This window comes from Jaculus jaculus, chromosome 3 (genome assembly GCF_020740685.1).
Source record: "Jaculus jaculus isolate mJacJac1 chromosome 3, mJacJac1.mat.Y.cur, whole genome shotgun sequence".
In the NCBI taxonomy this organism is placed as follows: Eukaryota; Metazoa; Chordata; class Mammalia; order Rodentia; family Dipodidae; genus Jaculus; species Jaculus jaculus.
In genome coordinates, this window is record NC_059104.1 from 71,264,039 (window position 1) to 71,284,091 (window position 20,053).

General features: G+C 42.2%; 1 non-coding gene across 1 annotated transcript; it reads right to left on the reverse strand.

Annotated features, from left to right (window-relative positions):
• Positions 1 to 291: 291 nt before the first annotated feature.
• Positions 292 to 398, reverse strand: LOC123459633. The gene has a single exon (XR_006636392.1). It is a non-coding gene; the product is annotated as a U6 spliceosomal RNA (small nuclear RNA).
• Between the last annotated feature and the right edge of the window lie 19,655 nt (positions 399 to 20,053).

Here is a 20,053-nt window from a genome sequence, read left to right on the forward strand (position 1 = left end):
GAATATATAACTCATAACCTGCCCTGAAAGGGAGATTAGCACTTCCAGCAGGCCTATGTACCTGATTTTTTGTCAGTCGGCCTCATTACCTTTTGGGGTGGCTTCCAACATCACCAGTGCTGAATGCCCACTTCAATCCCTCCATGTTGTGCTGTGATTCTGGTGCTCTGATCAGCTGTGCTGGATGCCCTCCTGCTGGGAGCTGAATGCCTTCTCCAGAGGGTCAAGCTCGGCTCATCATCCAGCCTGTATCCAGCTGTGTCCCCTTCAGATTTCTTTTTTTTTTTTTCTTTAAATATGGAATGCTTCACGAATTTGCGTGTCATCCTTGCGCAGGGGCCATGCTAATCTTCTCTGTATTGTTCCAATCTTAGTATATGTGCTGCTGAAGCGAGCACTCCCTTCAGATTTCTTGATTGAGGTTGTAAAATTCCCTTGTTTGGTCTCGATCCTGCAGCTGGGTGCTGAGCAGGTGTGGGGATATGTGTGGGTACTGAGGCTTGGGTTCACAAGCTCCTTAGTGGGATTCTGGCTGATTTCCTCCTTTCTCATAGCTCTTAGTGTGTCCTGCTTCTCTGCTGTGGCAGAAAAAAAAAAAAAAAAAAACAAAACTACCCACCTTCACTTTTCAGACAAAGAGTGTATTTTGTTATGGTTTTGCTCAAATCCCTCCCTAGGCTGGATTAGTGTGACTAGTATGCAGCCATCTTCCACACTTTCAGTTCAACTTTTAGCTTAGTTGGGTCTAGGCTTTCATCACAAAGTGATTTTGAAATATGCCAAAGGTCTTTTCTTCATCTTTTGAGATGGTCTGCAATTTCTATACTTGAGTCTATTCCATTATGTGTTACAGTCCATTTATTCATTTTCATGTGTTGAAATGTGTTCTTTGTCATAGTCAGCTTCACTTTGCTGGGATGACCCTCCAGACCAGACACAGTTTATGGGAAGAATGGATGTATTGAAGCCTCCTGATCCAAGGAAAGAAGATACATAACGGAGGAAGAAGCTAGCTCCTTTTACAAGATCCATGCACAGAGAGAAGAAATCCACCACCAAAAGCAAACACACTCTGGGAACTACAGGTAGAGCTCAAGCACCCTGCATACCTTAGGCTGGAATTCAGATCTGCCCTCAGTAACACCATAGGGCTGGACCCCAGGACCCATCCACAGTTAATCCTTTTCCAGCTACTAACCTGGAAATCCAAGCTACAAGCTTGAATAAAGCTCCTGAACCTATTGGTCAACATCCATTCAGACTGCCAGATTCATAATTGTATCCCTGGAATAAAATTCACATGGTCATGTTGTATGATATTCTTTTTATGTTGTTTGATCATAATCCCTGCCAAATACATTCTTTTGTGCCCCCTCCTTCCTTCCACTGAACTTCTTTTCCAATTAGTTTCATTTTTATTTTTGATGACTTTTTTTCTCACCTCCATCATCCATGTCAAAATGTTGATGAGCTCAATAGGTTTTGTGGATATCCTTAATGTGCTTTTTAATTCACTTTGCAATTATTGAGAAAATTTTGTGTCTGTGTACAGGAAATTGATTTTTAGGATGTGTGTGTGCATCTTTATCTGTTTTTTTTTTTGTATCAGGGTAATACTGGCATCATAAAATGAGTTTCTATTTATGGAATAGTTTGAGAAGCATTGCTATTAGTCCTTTTTTAAGAGTTTGGTAGAATTTAGAAGAACCCATAATGTTCAGGACATTTTATTGGAGATATGATAGCTTGTTATAAATCTGTTTATATCTTCTTAATATAATTTTGGTAGATAATGTATATCTAGGAATGTATCCATTTCTTCTCAACCATCAAAGTTTTGGAATATAAGTTTTCAAAATATGCCCTAATAATCCTCTGGATTTCAATAGAATCTGTTGTTGAATACCCCCTTTTCCATTTTGGCTTTTCTTACTTTCAGTCTCCTCTTTTGTCTTTTGGGTAGATTGATGAGGACTTGGCATTATTGTTTGTTTTTTTAAAGAATCAGCAATTTATTTGTTTGTTGTATATTATTCTTTTAGTCTGCATTTCATTAATCTCTGCCCTGAATTTTTATTACCATGGGGTTTTCTTATTTTTATAACAAGTATAATTATTTACTATAATAAATATATTATTAGATTATTTATTTGCAATCTGTATTTTATTCATTAGTTAATTCATTTTTTTTAAGAACATACTTTGTATGGATACATCATGAGTTTGTAGCATCTTTTCCCACCTCCCTGTCCCCATTCTGTAGGGGGCCCTCCTCAGCTGGGTTGCTGGTACTCCCCATGGGGTTGTGGACTATACATTCTGGGAGCAGAAGTTAGTTATTGGGGGTAGGCAGTGCTTTGGGACATGATATCCCAACCTGTGGCTCTTACAATCTTTCTTCTCCCTCTTCCACAAAAGTTCCTGAGCCTTGGTGGGTGTGTTTTAAGTCTACTTCAGTGATGAGATCACAGGAGCCTCTGGATTTAGGCTTTGGTATATGTTAAGTATCCTCAGCATCTGTCTCCTTCACCCTGGTACTGATTTTCAGGTTTGCCATAGAAGCAGCACTCTTGCTGGTCTCCCTACTTCCTCTGTGGTTTGGCCTGGGCCTTGATTGAGATGTGAGGGGTGGGTTATGTTCTCAAGTCTCATTACCTTCTGAAAAATAAAAACAGATTCTCCAATGGAGAGTGAAGTCACCATTGTTAAATTGGATAAGAGTTATTAATTTGTGGTGGTTAGATTCAGGTGTCCCCCATAAACTTATTTGTTCTGAAGGCTAGGTCCTCAGCTGCTGGCAGTCTGGGAATTGGAGCCTCCTGGAGGCAATGTATGGTTAAGGGTGGGCTTATGGGTATGGGTGTTGTAGCCAGCTTGTCAGTATTTGACACTCTCCTGTTGCTCTTGTCCACCTGATGTTGTCCAGGAGGTGATGTCTACCCTCTCTCTGTTCATGCCATCAATTTCACCTGCTATCAGGGAGCTTCCCCTTGAGTCTGGAAGCAAAAATAAGCTGTTTTGCCACAAGCTGCTTTTTTTTTTTTTTTTTTTTTGGTTTTTTGAGGTAGGGTCTCTCTCTAGCTCAGGCTGACCTAGAATTCACTCTGTAGCCTCAGGGTGGCCTCGAACTCTCAGCGATCCTCCTACCTCTGCCTCCCGAGTGCTGGGATTAAAGCTGTGTGCCACCGCGCCTGGCTCCACAAGCTGCTTTTGATTGGCTGTTTGCTGTCAACAATGCAAACCAGACAGCAACACCCCAAAACCTAGAAGGAGCTTGACATTGGAAAGCATAATCTTGGTTTCCATAGGATTTAAACCTGGTTCCCAGTTCCAGATATGGGTTCCTTTCCACTGAGCAGATATCTTAGCCAATCAGTAAGCCATTAGTTACTCACTAAGGCTGTGTACTGGTGTGTACTTCTTGATGGGCTTATTGCCGGGGCTGCTTTTGCTGGTCTGTGCGGGCTCTGGATGCTCTGGATCTCTTCTACTTCTCCACTGCTGCTTCAATTTCCTATACACCTCGCTTTTTAGTAAAAGTGTGTATTTTGCTGAGTTGTTTTTTTTGTTTTTTTGGTCTTTTTCCCCCAAGGCTGCTTTGGCATGGTACCTACGCCACCATCTTAACCGGAAGTCCGGTCTTATTGCTTCTTAATAGCTTAGATCCCTGCTTTCTCACACCACTGTTGGACACTTTCCCCCAGTAGCTTATATAGCACTTTTCAGTACTAGACAGGCTAACTGTCAGTGACTAGCTCTCTTGTGGATCCCAGCCAGTTCTCTCTGTGTTCTGTGCCAATAGCACAGAACAGCGATAGGGACTTATTTTTTTTTTAATATTTTTTTTTTGTTGTTCATTTATTTATTTATTTATTTGAGAGTGACAGACACAGGGAGAAAGACAGATAGAGGGAGAGAGAGAGAATGGGCGCGCCAGGGCTTCCAGCCACTGCAAACGAACTCCAGATGCGAGCGCCCCCTTGTGCATCTGGCTAATGTGGGACCTGGGGAACCGAGCCTTGAACCGGGGTCCTTAGGCTTCACAGGCAAGCGCTTAACCGCTAAGCCATCTCTCCAGCCCGGGACTTACTTTTTATCTCAGGCAGGTAATCAAGTGCTTTGACAGAAGCCTGTCTTGTTTGGGGGAACTTGTAGGTCTCTCTCAAAAACAGCTCAGTATCAGTAGCACCTATTCTGGTGCTGTGAGTTACAAGTCAGGCCAAAATTTTTTAAGTTTAGACTTCATCCCACCCTCTCCAAGAACCATCTTTTCAAGTCCTCCCCCTATACCCTTATTGAGGGTTATATCTTTTAGTTTACATCAAGGAGAAATATTTCTATAGTACCAGTCCATTTTGGGTTTAGTTTTGTGATTCTTCCTCTTATCCCTCCATCCCCTCCACCCAAACCCTTCCATCCCTATTGTCTGGGCCTTAGGTTGCCTATCCAGTATGCCAGCAACTCAAGCTGATCCAGGTTAGGAACCACAGGTATTGCAGTCAGGTTCACATTGCTGGTAGAAATCACCTGAACAAGAGCAGCTTGTGGGAAAAGGAAGTTTATTTTACAGGCGTGAGAAGAAGCTCCATGAAGGCAGGGAAAATGTGGCAGGGGCTGAGGATGGACATCACCCCCTGGTCCACATAAGGTGGACAACAGGAACAGGAGATGTGGCAAACACTGGCATAGGGAAACTGGCTATAAAACCCATAAGCCCTCCCCCAACAATACACTGCCTCCAGAAGGCATTAATTCCAAAATCTTCATCAGCTGGGAACCTAATATTCAGAACAAATAAGTTTATGGGGAACACCTGAATCAAACCACCATATCCATCCACCCCTGACCCCCATAAACTGATATGTTGTAAACTGACATGATGTAAAATACAATGCATTCAGTCCAACTTTAAAAGTCCCCACAATTTTTATCAATCTCAATGATGTTCAAACATCCCCATAGTCCAAGATATAGTCCAAGTCATAATACCAAAAAATCCCCCCAAACCCATAATGACACAGAATAAACATTCACACTGCAAAAAGATGGCATTGGGCATAGCAAGGAAACATACAACCAATATAAGATTTAAAACAACAAGGGAAAACATGAAACTCTGTAACTTCAAGTCCAACAACTCTAGTCAATGACAAAACTCCAAGCCTGATAATTCTAACCAGCAACAAATCTCTAGAATTCCAATTCCACCCCTCCAGCTAGGGTACTCAAAGTCCTGGAAAACTTCATCAGGGCCAGCAGCTTTCCTTAGCAGCCATCTCATGGTCCTGGCAGCTCCACTGGGTCTCCACTGCAACCTATGGTTCATCCTCATGGCCCCATGGAGTCTCCACGCAGGCATCCAGCAAACCTGCTTCACACTGCCCATGGCCATTTCCAAAACAGAAGACCACGTTGCAAACTCAATGACCATCTTTTTCTTGCATTTCTTATACTCCACAATACCAGGTAGGGTGCCAATTTGTTAATCCAGGGGGGAGTAAAGCAGACTTTGAAGAACAGGACACTCCTTGAACTCTCAGGCCTTTCAAAAGAGTCTACATTTTTCGCATTGCCCCAGTGCAGGTCAGCTGATCCAATTTCAATGGTTATAATCTCTCAATTGCAGCTAAATGGGCAGCAGTTCACCCAAAGATTCCTTTTTTTTTTTTTTTTTCTGTACCATATCCCCCTGCTCATACCAGTTCATTTCTATGCAAAGCAACCCTGCACAAATTCTCAGGACATGGCATAACAGCAAGCTTCTCACACAAACTGCTAGCCCAGTCCCAGCAAAGCTCTTTCTCACCCTCATAAGCCAAACACAGTCCACAGCTCTTACTGCATTCAGGTCTTTCAGCTCTGACCAGAATAGTCCATCAAGCTGTACTTACATCACTGCAAGGCATCTCTTAGGCCAAGGCTTCAAATTCTTACACATTGCTCTTGAAAATCATCTCCAAAAGGCCAAAGCCACACAGTCAGGTGTCTAGCAGTGATATGACTCCTCAATACCACTTTACTGTTGCAGTCAGGTTCACCTTGCTGGTAGAAATCACCCAATCAAGAGCAGCTTGTGGGAAAAAAAGAGGTTTATTTTGGCTTACAGGCTCAATGGGAAAGCTTCATGATGGCAGGGAAAACGATGGCATGAACAGAGAGAGTGGACATCACCCCCTGGCCAAAATAAGATGGACAACAGCAACAGGAGAGTGTGCCAAACACTGGCAAGGAGAAACTGGCTATAACACCCATAAGCCCACTCCCAACAATACACTCCCTCCAGGAGGCATTAATTCCCAAATCTCCATCAGCTGGGAATCTAGTGTTTAGAGTACCTAAGTTTATGGGGAACACCTGAATCAAACTACCACAACAGGTAAGTGGGACCATGTGACATTTGTTTTTCTATGTTTGTGTCTTTTCTCTCAGTATGATCTATTCTAAATCCATCCATTTTCCTACAAATTTCATTGTATTGTTTCTTACTGCTGAGTAGACTTCCGTTATGTATTATATGTACCACAACTTCATTATCCATTCATCCAATGATGGGCAGCTGGATTGATTCCAGTTCTTAGCTATTATGAATTGAGCAGCTGTATACATGGCAAATATCTCTGTAGTGAAGCATGGAGCATTTAGAGTAAATGCCGAGTAAGGAAATGACTGGGTCCGTTGATAGATCTCTATTAACATTTTTCAGGTCTCAAATTTTATATCCTCTTGTTTTAGTCTCTCCAGTTCTGGGATTACAGGATTGTGACACCAGCTTCTGCCTGGTGGAGTTTTAATATCTTAGTCTGTCCTAATTTGTAGTATGTTGTCCAGAAGTGAGATAGCCTCCTGTCAGCCTCTGTTCTTTCCATAGAGTGGTACACTGTTAAAATTTTTGACCCTATCTAGCCCTGTTCAGTCCCAGCTCTGTCATTAATCTAGCCATGAGATCACAGGTAGCAGTTTTAACTTCTGTATTCCCAGGTGTAAATGGAAAGGGCTGGGAGTATAGTTAAGTGGAACAGCATGTGTGTGTCTGAGGCTCTTGGTTCAATCCTCTTTACCCAAAATGAACCAAAACAAAATAACACCCAACCCCCCAAATTGGTCCACAAATGCCTATTTTACCTGACCATCACAGTAAGGATATCATGCACCACATAATGCTGACTCATAGCACTTGCTACCAACAGTTTTCTTAATATTATTGTCCCACTTCTCCTGAGACAAAGAATAATAACTCACTTCTAGACTCCTATCTTTTTCCTTATCATAAGGATGTTCATGTGGAGGACATGGGTTGAGCTTTCCAAATAAGACTCTGGATTCAGATCTGTAGCTCTGCTGCTCATTGGCTGTAGGTAAGAAGAAGCCCTGCCCCCCCCCCAACATTCATTTTCTTTGCTGTAAAAAGAGGATACTAACCCTTACATACAGAGTGATTATGAAAGATAAATCACTGGTTGGCATATGGATAATGCTCAATCTTTGGAAAGTCTGAATCCAATTACAAACAGACAGGAAACCCTCTTACAGTAGGGTTCTTTCATTTCTTATACATTCAAGGTATCTGCTCAGAAAGCACTTGTAGGATGAATGAAACCAGAAGAAGGAATATTCCAAAATTATAGGCAAAACACAGTGCCACAGCCTGGAATATCTGACTCTGTGTTCTCTCCCAGTATTTAAGTTCAACAACTCATCAACAACTCGTGTGCATCTGTGTTTGTGTGTGTCTGAGAATGGGTACATTGTCTCCATCTTTTTTTTTTTTTTAAACTTTTCCACAGGATACAGAACATGTCCTGCCCAAAGGATCTGCCACTGATGCAAGTTGCTGATTCAAGAAACACCTATGGGTGGGTGGAGAGGTCCAGGCTGAGTTGCTTCTCTGAAATGTCTGGGCTCTTTTACAGCTAGGTGTTGGGCCTTGAAAAGGCCCGGGCATGAGGACTAGTGGAACTTCCTGAGCCTAGCTAAAGTTTGGCAATCTGCCTCTGGCCAGCTATGACTCAGCAAGACGCCTAATGGCTTCTGGCCTGCTACTTCCACATAGGAGTTTGAATTCCCATGCACGCGCACTTGGGACCAATCATCTCAAAGGTCATGGTTTACTATTGGCCCTTACCTCTCCCCCCATCCTAGAATCCCCGCCTTTGTTCTCAACATCACATAGGCAACCGCCTGTAACAATAAAGCAAATTCCTGCTTCAACAAGACTCCCAACTCAGTGTGGTTGTTCTCTGGTGACTAGGAGAGGTTCTGAGTCATCCAACATTCACCCTCTTCAACCCCTTGGGAGAAACCAGCAGGCCTGGTCCTTCCTCAGCACTACCTACCCACCAGGGGAGCCCGGCTTCTGGTGCCTAACATGGGGCTCCGGGAACCTGGCAGACTAGTGCCCTGTGTGAGGCATTCTCATTGAAGAGGTCAATCGGTGTATATGTGCAGGTTAGCGTACCCTTATAAGTTATGAGGCAGTCTTCATATTTAATGTGCTAAACTTTGTTTCTATAACCTGTACTTGCTTGTCAACATCTCTCAGTTCCCCTTCTCTTTTGGTTCACTGGCAAGCTGCATCTGCAGCTTTTGCATTTCTGAATGGGTCATACATCCCTAGTGGACACATGGTGTGGCTTTTGACCTTTAGGCTTGTGCCTCTCTCTCTCTCTCCTTGGGCCTATGAAGGCAGGCCAGCTTTTTCTGCCATTATAAAACTTCTCCTGGATCTGTAAGCTTCAATAAATATCCCTTCCTCCATAACTGTACCTGGTCTGGAAGTTTATCTCAGCAAACCTGAAGCTGTCTAATATAGAACTTGGTACAGAGAAGTGGACTGAGATAAACCTGACCATGTGGATGTTGATCTTTTGGAACCTTTGTTTTGGAGGAATAGTCATGGACTTGGTGCTTACAACTGAAGGTGTCTTCTGGCGTGGTAAGCCAAATTTTATGGACTATTCTAATGAGAGTCTTAAAATGCTAAGTGCAGACAGCATTGAACTATGAGGCTTGGCTTATGAGCTTTCTAAGGGGAAGGAAAGACTACAGAGGACTTTGTTGGAACTGGGCTACTGGCATAAGGGCTGGCTGCATCCTGCTGCCTAGGCCCAGAGAGTTTAATCAAGGTTAAATTTATAATGGCCTGGTGTGCGTATGTAGGGAAGAATTTTCAGGCTAAACCTAAATGCCATGACTAAAATTAGAGATTTTTCAACTGTTTACAGACTCCTAAGGATATACTAAAAGTTTTATATAAGGACATAGTCATAATCTAAACTCATCTTACATTAGACACAGGTGATGCCTATGCTGGGGGGGCGTGTCACAAAGTCATAAGTACAGATGTAATTGGAGGTTTAACCAGGTTAAACATAGACAAGAGTCTATGACCTTGTGTTTTGCAAATGGGTAAATTTGCTATATAAAAACAACTTCAGAATAGGCTAAGAAATGTAAGGATGCTTATTTCTCTGCTCTGTAATTTCAGTTTGCTCTTGCTTTCCAACATATGCTACTTAAATTCATGGAAAGCTGGACTCTAAAAAAATGGATAAAACCCCCTTTATCTCAGACCCCATACAAGTTTAAGCCATGTGTCCCTCAGACTCTGACTAGAGACAAAATGGCCAATTGTCTCTGACAAAGAAAAAGTGTGGGGCTCCTCCCTGGTAGGTAGTGCCGAGGGAAGGACCAGGCCTGCTGGTTCCTCCCTAGGGGGTGAGGAGATGATGAGCATCAGACAACTCAGAAACCTCTCCTGGCCATCGGAGAAAAACCACACTGAGTCTGGAGACTTTTCAATGCAGGAAGTCGCAGAAACAACTTGCTTTATTACTCTGAACAGTTGTCTATATCATGTTGGGGATGAAGGCGGGGATTTTAGGATGGGGGAAGAGGTAAGGGCCAATAGTAAACTTTAACTATTGAAATGGTAATTACAATTGCCACATGGAGGTAGCAGGCCAGAAGCCATTAGGCATCTTGCTGAGTCCTAGCTGGCCAGAGACAGGTCGCCAAACTTTAGCTAGGCTCAGGAAGTTCCACTAGGCCTCACACCTGGGCCTTTCAGCCCCCCACCCCCACCCAAAAAAAAGGAGTGCAGCATATAACTGTGGTTCTCTTTAGTTCTTCTCTTTTAAACACCTAAAGTCACATCTGTTAGATAAAATTTCTCACTAGACAAAATGTTAAATAGGTCAACTGAGTCAATGTATTTGACCAGGATACAAACTCCTTATATAAGATAAGCATGAGACTTACCTAATGTGTATATCAGGGAAAGGGCCCCTTCATTAAAACATTTAATTGGATTAAATCTAATGTTAACCTGATGCCAAGGTTTTAATCAATGGAGAAACTGAGTCTTATGATAAGACCTCACTCATTAACAGGTCACTGATGCTAATTTGTTATGATTTAAGGGTTATAAAACTGGCTTTAAGACTCTCTCAGTAAAGTAAATTAGGTTCCTCTTTTCATCAAGGTTTTAACTATTCCTAAGGTAAAGGCTCACATAGAAGTAGTTATTTTCCTAAGGTGAAGTACTCATACCTAAAGACATTGTAACTTTAAAAAAGCTTCTGTCTTATTTATACTAATTCTATTAAATGGTCATAACTAGGTTTAATCACTTAGGTTTAAGTGATTTAATTTCAGTAATGATAACTTTCATCTTCCTGGAATATGTTAGGATAGCTTGCTTAAGCTTTATCAACTTTAAGTCATGGGTAAAACATAAAATTGTTTTATGTTAATAAAAGTTCCTTTGGTACATAAAATCAACAACTATCAAGTTTAAGCCAAAATCATAGGTTGTCAAATAATGTTTTTTCTTTCAAAAAATCAAGGGGTATATTAAAATTTAGCTAGCTATTTTGGTTTAAAAAAGTTTATTAAACTCTATGGTTCTGTTTCCTATGTTCACTGGGTAATTTGTACCAACACAGGTAGCTAAACTGATCAGAGATGTTTTCAAAGACAGATGCTAAAAATTTCTAGGTTAAATGAGTTAGTCTATAAATCAATTGGTACTGTTTTCAAGACTGGTGACAGGTTCTGCCTGTGTTTATAAATGTTAAATATTTAAAATGTGAGATATTTATAAGTATTAGATATTTAAAATATGAGATATATCTACTTTCTATACCTCATATATAAGGCTTATACTACCATAGTACAACTAAACTTTTAAAGATAGGATAATCAGACACTCCAGCCTCAATTACAAAAACAAAAGGGGGAATCCTTACCCCCCATATGACCAACTAAAAAAGGCATTATTTACCCTACATATTTTAAATTTTTCTAACGAAGATAAACAATTATCCCCTTTTCAAAAACATTGGTCCTCATCCGTTACCTACAGTTATATCTGGGAAAGATGGAGGTACCCATTGACTGGGGCCTGGAGAGGACCAGACCCACTCCTCACAGCAGGGAGAGGGTTTGGATGTGTCTCCCCTAAAGATGAAAAAAGACCCATTTGGGTACCAGCGAGAGACCTAAAATACTTGTCCCAACAAGGGGACACTGACAATCACTACTCCAGGGAGTGTCCCACCCCTGAGGACTGTTCCTAAAATGGTCTTCACTCTGCTCTGGCTTTGCCTCCGATCTGGGCCTCCCCAGCTGCTTGCAGTACAGTTGCCCATACGACCTTAAAAAATTGCGCAGCTACCTTCCCCATCCCCGTCCAGCTTTTCCCAATGTTTCCTCTGAAACTTGGCTTTGGGCCCTGTCTTCCCCTAATAATTCCAGTATAGATGTGGGATACATTCATCCTTCCTTCTGTACTTTTAATGCAACTGAGCCCAGTGGTCAATGCTGCCCGCCTTCTGGAATGGTTTATGTTTGTGGAGGCGGGATGGCCTATGACTTTCTGCCTGCCAGTTGGATGGGCCTTTGTGCCCCAGCCACCTTAATCCCAGATGTAGATATCATTCCTGGAAATGAGGCCCTCCATATGCCCTCTTTTGATTATATCAGAGGGAGACCTATCTCCAACAACAGCTAGATTCCGTGGCTGAGGTAGTCCTACAAAACAGGGGAGGACTAAACCTAACAGCCAAAAAGGGAGGCATATGCTTGTTTTTACAGGAAAAATGCTATTTCTATGCCAATAGATTGGGAATCGTTCAGGACAAGATCAAAAAACTTCAAGAGAACCTGGAGAAGAGACGGTGGGACTTCCAGGACAGCCCACTGTGGATGGGCTTACAGGGCTTCTTACCCTACCTCCACCCTCTACTTAGGCCCCTCCTTCCTCTCCTCCTTATCCTCACTGTCGGGCCTTGTGTAATTAACAAAATTACACAATTCATTCACCAGCAGCTAGAGGCAATAAAATTCCATCAGGTTGAGATACATTATCACAGGTTGGCAACTCAGGAATTAAGTTCCTCAGATGAACCACTGCCATCTCCTCTGCTCTCCATGTGACCAGTGACGGGTAAGATCTCAGACTGACTGAGACAACCTAAGACAGGCCATGGAGTGGGTTCTCAGCAAGCTAAACACCTGGTACCCAGTGACGGGTAAGATCCCCAGAGGGGGACAACCTAAGACAGGGGCCATGGTGACTAATGCCCTTACAAAAACAAAAGGGGGAGATGTTGGTCCTTGAATAGGCCCAGATGTGAGGTGTAGTGGAACTTCCTGAGCCTAGCTAAAGTTTGGCAATCTGCCTCTGGCCAGCTATGACTCAGCAAGATGCCTAATGGCTTCTGGCCTGCTACTTCCACATAGGAGTTGGAATTCCCGTGCGTGCGAGCTTGGGACCAATCATCTCAAAGGTCAAGGCTTACTATTGGCCCTTACCTCTCCCCCCATCCTAGAATCCCCATCTTCATTCTCAACCTTATATAGGCAACGGCCTGTAACAATAAAGCGAGTTCCTGCTTTGACAAGACTCCTGACTCAGTGTGATTTCTCTCCGGTGACTAGGAGAGGTTCTAAGTCATCTGATATTCACTCTCTTCGACCCCTTGGGAAGAACCAATGGGCCTGGTCCTTCCTCAGCACTACCTACCCACCGGGGGAGCCCGGCAACTAGAGAAACAGGTCTAAAGTAACATAGATGTGGCCAGATTCCATCAAGACTAGAACCCCAGTCTGATCCATGATGGTGATAAGGAAAAGTTTGCTGATTATTCCCTCCTTGATTTTTCACAGCCTTGCACTCTCCATAAGTGCACCCTTTCTGAGTCTAAGCTCTTGTCCTAGCCCCAACAACAAATCAAGATCCTTACTATACCTTTGACCTTGGCAATGAAGTTCATGCTGAATGGATGCCAAATTTACAAAAGGACCATCAGATCTAAGTCTCCATGTGAGATTTTTCTGGTTTTCTTCTCTTCATTCTTAGCAGAACTGGGAAGGTATTACAGGATTTTGAGGTACAGGGTATGTCTATTCCCCCTCCCCTCAAAATCCAAACTTTTGAGCTCTTTTCTATTTCAACAAAGAATTGAGGAAACAAAATCCAAGGGTAAATTATTAAGTATTAAGTTTATTTAGAGAAAATTAGTATCCAGGCTGGAATGGACATACATGCATGCACAGAAAACCAGACTTGAGGGCCCATGAGGGAAGTGGAGCATGGGAGTGGAGAGAAGATGTGAAAGGGAGATTTCCTGGGAAATTGGGAAAGCAGCAGAACTTAGAGAAAGATAACAACCTGGCTGGGATGGTGTAAGGGCTTACTAGAACAGGGGCCTGAAATGTCAGATTTCAGCAGAAAAAATGTACAAGACCCTTGGCCACATGGCAAGCCCTTTTTGTAGTTCATTTAGGTTTTGCTTTATTTATTTATTTATTTATTTATTTATTTATTTATTTATTTATTTACTTTTGTGTGTGTTTTTTAAAAATTTTGAATTGAAAACTTCCATAGTTATAAACAACATCCCATGGTAATTCCCTCCCTCCTCCCACTTTACACTTTGAAACTCCACTCTCCATCATATACCCTCCCCCTCTGAATCAGTTTCTCTTTTATTTTGATGCCATGATCTTTTCTTCCTATTATGATGGTCTTGTGTAGGTAGTGTCAGGCACTGTGAGGTCATGGATATCCAGGCCATTTTGTGTCTGGAGGAATACATTGTAAAGAGTCCTACCCTTCCTTTGACTCTTACATTCTTTCCATCACCTCTTGCATAATGGACCCTGGGACTTGGAAGCTGTAATTGAGATATTTAAGTGCTGAGCATTCCTATGCCACTTCTTTTCAGCACTGTGATGCTTCTGAGCTATCCCAAGGTCATTGCCATTTGAAAAGTAAAGGTTCTCTAACCAAAAGTGAGAGTAGCTTTAATATATGGGTACAAACATTAAGAGAAATGCTTACTGGGAAATTTAGTGAGCATAATATATACTTTTAGCCAGACAGCAGCAAATGTTAACACCCCTAGGGCTCATGACTACTCCTATTTCAGGTTTGCAGTACAAGGGATGTATTCCCTCCCACGGAGTGGACCTTCAGTCAAATTAGAGGGCTGTTGTTTTCCCCATAACAGACATGCCACTATTGTACCCATTGGTTCATTTGGCCTGGCTGGCCAACTATAAGGCTTTCAGTATCCACTGTTGAGTATCTTCACTGGTGATTTCTCTCCCATTGAACTTCATGCAGTGTGGCTTTCTGCCAGCTGGTCTACAAGGAGGAGGTTTTCAGCTCAGCTCCAGCAGGATTTCTCAGTGACCTTGCAGCCTAAGTATGTGGAGTCTTCAGCAATAGGATCTTAGCATCTATTCCTGGTGGGAAACCAAGGGCCTTGGCAATGGCCTGTAATGTTTTGAGGGTAACAGGACCTTCCTGGGCAACAACTCACTGGAAGGTATACCATCCCTGGAACTGAAAATTTTATAGTAAAAATATATGGCTTTACTGTTGGGTTCAGTTGGGTAAGGGAGAGAGTTGATTCATTTTTAGACTTTAAGAGGCTGGCCCAAGAGGGACCAGAAACTCAGGTGTGTTAAATGGGGAAATAAGTAGGGGCATTGTTGCTGAAGAATCATTCATAGCCATCATGGATTAGACAGGGTCAGATGCCAAACTCCAACTTTTCTAGAACAAGCAAGATGGCATCTACTCCTCTCTCTTTGGGCCTTTATCCTGATCCAAAATATCTACCTTGCTCCGATTTCTTTCTTTTTTTTTTTAATTATTTATTTATTTATTTGAGAGTGAAAGACACAGAGAGAAAGACAGATAGAGGGAGAGAGAGAGAATGGGCGCGCCAGGGCTTCCAGCCTCTGCAAACGAACTCCAGATGCGTGCACCCCCTTGTGCATGTGGCTAATGTGGGACCTGGGGCACCAAGCCTCGAACTAGGGTCCTTAGTCTTCACAGGCAAGCGCTTACCTGCTAAGCCATCTCTCCAGCCCCTATTTATTTCTTAAAGGGAGGAATTCCTCTTGACTTTTCCCCCTTACCTCAATTTTCCTTTTTTTTTTTTTTTTTTTTTTTTTTTTTCGAGGTAAGGTCTCACTCTAGCCCAGGCTGACCTGGAATTCACTATGGAGTCTCAGGGTGGCCTTGAACTCAAGGCAATCCTCCTACCTCTGCCTCCCGAGTGCTCAGTTTAAAGGCGTGCGCCACCACGCCCGGCTTCAATTTTCCTTTTAATAAATCTTTCATAATTTACCCTTTTCCACGACTGAGTTTTTCAATTATTTGCTAATTGTAGACAAGAACTTGAAAGGTACTGGCTTGATGGCTCAGAGGATTCTTTTAAAGCAACTGTCTTGGGGAGTTCTAATTCCACCCAGAGCTCTCTTCAGGGCACTTTCCTGTTCCAGGAGATGTTGAAGAATGTGAGTAGAGTCTTTGAAAGATCAGACTTAACTTAATGTCTAGTTTGAATAAGTATATTGCATATGATATTTCTACTTCAGTAAGAAGCTAGGGAGATTAGTGCTTTCATAGTGCCCAGGATATTTTCTTTGGCAAGAGGTGAAACTGTCCACGAAGCCAGAATCAGCTCTTTTATGTGGAAATAGCTTGAAGGTATATTAGCAGTTGGCAATATCCACTGGTTTTACTCAGTTTCTCTCAGTTTATAGTTGTTCTGTTGCTTCCTTTTGAACACCTCCTCTTTGTCCTTTGAGTTGCTTAACATGCTGGGGTTTTTTGTTTGTTTGTCTTTTGTTTGTTTGTTTTGAGGAAGGGTCACACTCTAGCCCAGGCTGACCTGGAATTCACTGTGTAATTTCAGGGTGGCTTTGAACTCATGGTGATTTTCCTACCTCTGCCTCTCAAGTGCTGGGATTACAGGCATGTGTCACCATGCCCAGCTAACATGCTTACATTTTAGAGACAGAGTCTCATTATATAACTAGGGCTGACCTTGAACATGTGATCCTTATACCTCAATTTTATGAATGCAAGGAGAACAGTAGATGGTGCCATCCCTGGCTTCATTTTTATCCTTGTGACAGCTACCATGTGTATTTGCATACTAACATGCTTTGTTTTGTTTGTTATGAGACAAGATCTCTCTATGTAGCCCAAGCTGGCTTAAAACTCACTATAGAGGACAGGTTGGATTTGATCTTGTCTGTTTTCAAGTGCAGGGATTACAAATGTGTGTCCCATGCACAAGACAACATGCAATATGCTTATTTTTGTAGATAAGAAACCTACTGTTACAGAAGATAGAAAATTTACTCCAGGAGAAAGACTTGCAGGTGTGCTTGGCTCCACAAATTGTCTGCCATTGCATCACATAACTTCCTGTTCACCTCCTGCTTGGGAGATTACCCATCATCCTGTCCTTTCCCTCTAATTAATAAACTTCAGGAATGTAGCAGCTCAGGAAAGACACTTCTTGTCAAGACAAGGAAAATCAAGATGATACGAGATTGGTTTGAGCACTAAAGATGTAGCACAACAGAATGGATTGGTTGTTTCAGTTGCTTTGTTGTAATGGGGGCTGACAGGGAAACAGAACAGTAGAACAATACCTGTGAATTAAAGTCAGTTTATTTCAGGTCACTTTTTGGGTCTGAATAAAGTGGGGGACATTTTACCATATGCAGACTTTGTCTTGTTTGGGAAATCTGGCTGTTATCTCTCTAAGGTAAGATAACAACTTCGTTTCTTGTTGATGCCATCATGAGTTTTAGTCTGGTCTTCTGGAACTCAGTTCAGATGCTTTGTCTAAAATTATGCTGTCCTGTGGTATGTGTGCACATGTGTGAGTGCATGTGTGTGGGGGTGCATCTGTTTGCGCAAGTGCAATGCAAATGTGGATGTTGTGTGACTATTGCTCTTCACCTTTTTTTATTGAGTCCAGGAGCTCACTGACTTGGCTAGTTAGGTACCCTGAAAATCCACCTGTGTTCACCTCCTGAGTGCTGAGATTACAAGTATTTAGCACAATTCCTGGCATTTTCTGGCCAGGTTTCTGGGGATTTGAACTCAGGTCCTTATGGCAAGCACTTTATCCATTGAGCCATCTTCCCAGCAGTCTCTCCAGTTTTATTTTTCAGAGCTTAATCAGATGAGCTCCAAGTTCTCTTGTAGCTTCCAAGATTGTCTTGAGTTTCAGGAGAAACAAATTTCTGTTGGACCATTTCCTGGTCTCTTCACCTCATACTGGAAAGTGTCACAAAACAAGCCACATGGAAAGAAGTATTTATTAAAAGCTCATTTGCATCAGAACAGAGTTGGTTGGAGACTGGTAATTTAAGTTCCTGATTCCCTTTGAGGCTGATGCTAATTTCCTTTCTATTAATTTCTAGCATTCAAAAGCCCTTCCTTGGGGATAGAAAAATGGCTTAGCAGCTAAGGCACTTGCCTGAAAAGCCAAAGGTTTCAATTCCCCAGGTCCAGTTTCCTATGACCCATGCAAGCCAGATCCACAAGATGGCCCCTGTGTCTGGAGTTTATTTGCAGCAACTGAAGGCCCTGGAATGCCCATTCTCTCTGTCTGTATCTGCCTCTTTCTCCCCCAACTCTCAAATAAATAAAATGAAATAAAATCTTTTTTAAAAATATTTCCTTTCTCATTTCTGATTCTTATCTTTCCATTCATCTTGTAATGGAAGTTTTGGGGCTCCTTGGCAATACACCAATATGCCAATGGACCAATACATTTAGGGTACCCTGTATTCTTGTCTTATGAATTTAAGGAGTTAAAATTCATAGACAAAAAGGTAAGACTTAAACAGACTTTCTTAGTTGAACAGAAGAAAACTACAGAGAGTTCCTGCCTTGTGGAAGGCAGGGGGTTTGAAAGCACACATGGGAGTAGGGTCCACCCCTGTCTCAGCCCAGCAGAGCAGAGATGAGGGGGCTTACCAGAACAGGGACTTAGGAGGTAAAATACCAGAAAGAGGCCTTGGCCACCTGGAAAGTATCTACTTATAATCTCATTGTGGTGGCTTTACCCTCAGGTTCAGGTGAGTCTGAGTTACAGCTGATCGGGGTTGGGGGCTGGCTCAGGAGTAGGGGAGAAAGCTGATTGGATAGGCTTGGTCAGATGCTGAACTCTGGCTTTGCTGAAGCAGGCAGGTGAAGCAGGCAGGTGTGGTCTTCCTACTTTGGGCCTTTTCTCCTGACTGGCTTCGTAATAATCCCCCTAACTGGCTACCTGATTAATTCCCCCTCAATCTATGTCAAAATACACTTTTTTTTGTTGAGCGTGGTGGTGCACGCCTTTAATCCCAGCACTTGGGAGGCAGAGGTGGGAGGATCTCCGTGAGTTCGAGGCTACCCTGAGACTACAAAGTGAGTTCCAGATCAGCCTGGGCTATAGTCAGACCCTACCTTGAAAACCTCAAAACTAAAAAAAAATTTTTTTAAAATACACTTTTTCCCCTCTATCTGCTCTGGAGTGAAGCAAGCACATTTTACTTTGGTGACACTCTACATAAACACCCTAATATGTTGAAGGGTTTTTTTTTTTTTTTTTTTTTGGTTTTTGCTTTTCAAGGTAGGGTCTTGCATTAGCTCAGGTTGACCTGGAATTCTCTATGTAGTCTCAGGGTAGCCTCAAACTCATGGTAATCCTCTTACCTCTGCCTCTGGAGTGCTGGGATTAAAGGTGTACGCCACCATGCCACGCTGAAGTTTTGATAATAAGAGGAAGGAAGGAAGGCCCTCTTACCAAAAAATCCTTGCCTGATTTTTTTCTTTATAGGGTTTCCAATGATTTTCTGACTTCTCATTAATTTCACAATTTGAGGACCTGCAGGGCTAATGATGTAGGATTTGGGGGTTAGGAGGAGTACCCCAAATTTATGAACCCCAACTTTGGGTCTTCTTTTATTTTTAACAAACAATTGATAAAAATGAAACTCAAGAACTGGAGAGATGGTTTGCCAGCGTCCAGCCCTGGCTTGAAGAAGGGTCCCCTAAGAGAGGTGTGAAAGGGAGCAGTGCAATAATGACTCAAAGTCAAGTTCTGGTGCAAGCTGACAGGCTAATGCTGAAGGCAGCTGAGTTTCTCCCTCTCTCTCTTTCAATCTCTCTCTCTCTCTCTCTCTCTCTCCTTCTCTATTTCTATTTTTTTCTTTTTTCTATTATTTTTGTCTTGTTCTCTGTTCTCTGTTTTTCCCTGCTTCTATGCTTCCATGCTTCTCTGCTTCTCTGCTGCCACAGCTCTTAGCCTCAGTCTTTTATTTTCTCATCATGTCATGCAAGAACAAACTTCAAGAAAGGTACAGTTTCACAGAATTCATAGAAACATTTTGTTATTCCTTTTTCTCAAACAATCCCATAATTATTCACCTCAAGTAAAGTCATCAGGCCCCTATAATGATTAACTGTGTATAATGATTAACTGTTTTCACACTTTCCCCATGTATGCACAGTCAAGCACTTGTGATTTCCTGAACTTTACTTTCAATTACTATATTAAAGGTGAGAGAACAACCAACAACCCAGATAGGGGTTTCCATCATTAATCATTGATCCAATAAACCCATTTACCCCTCAATCATTTATTTTGAATTTTCCTTTTCATGTCTTTCCAATACTTAGACTTTGGTCCCCCAATTGAACTCTTTCTGACTTCTGTTGTTTTTCTGTAAGGATTCCGGATGAAGAGTC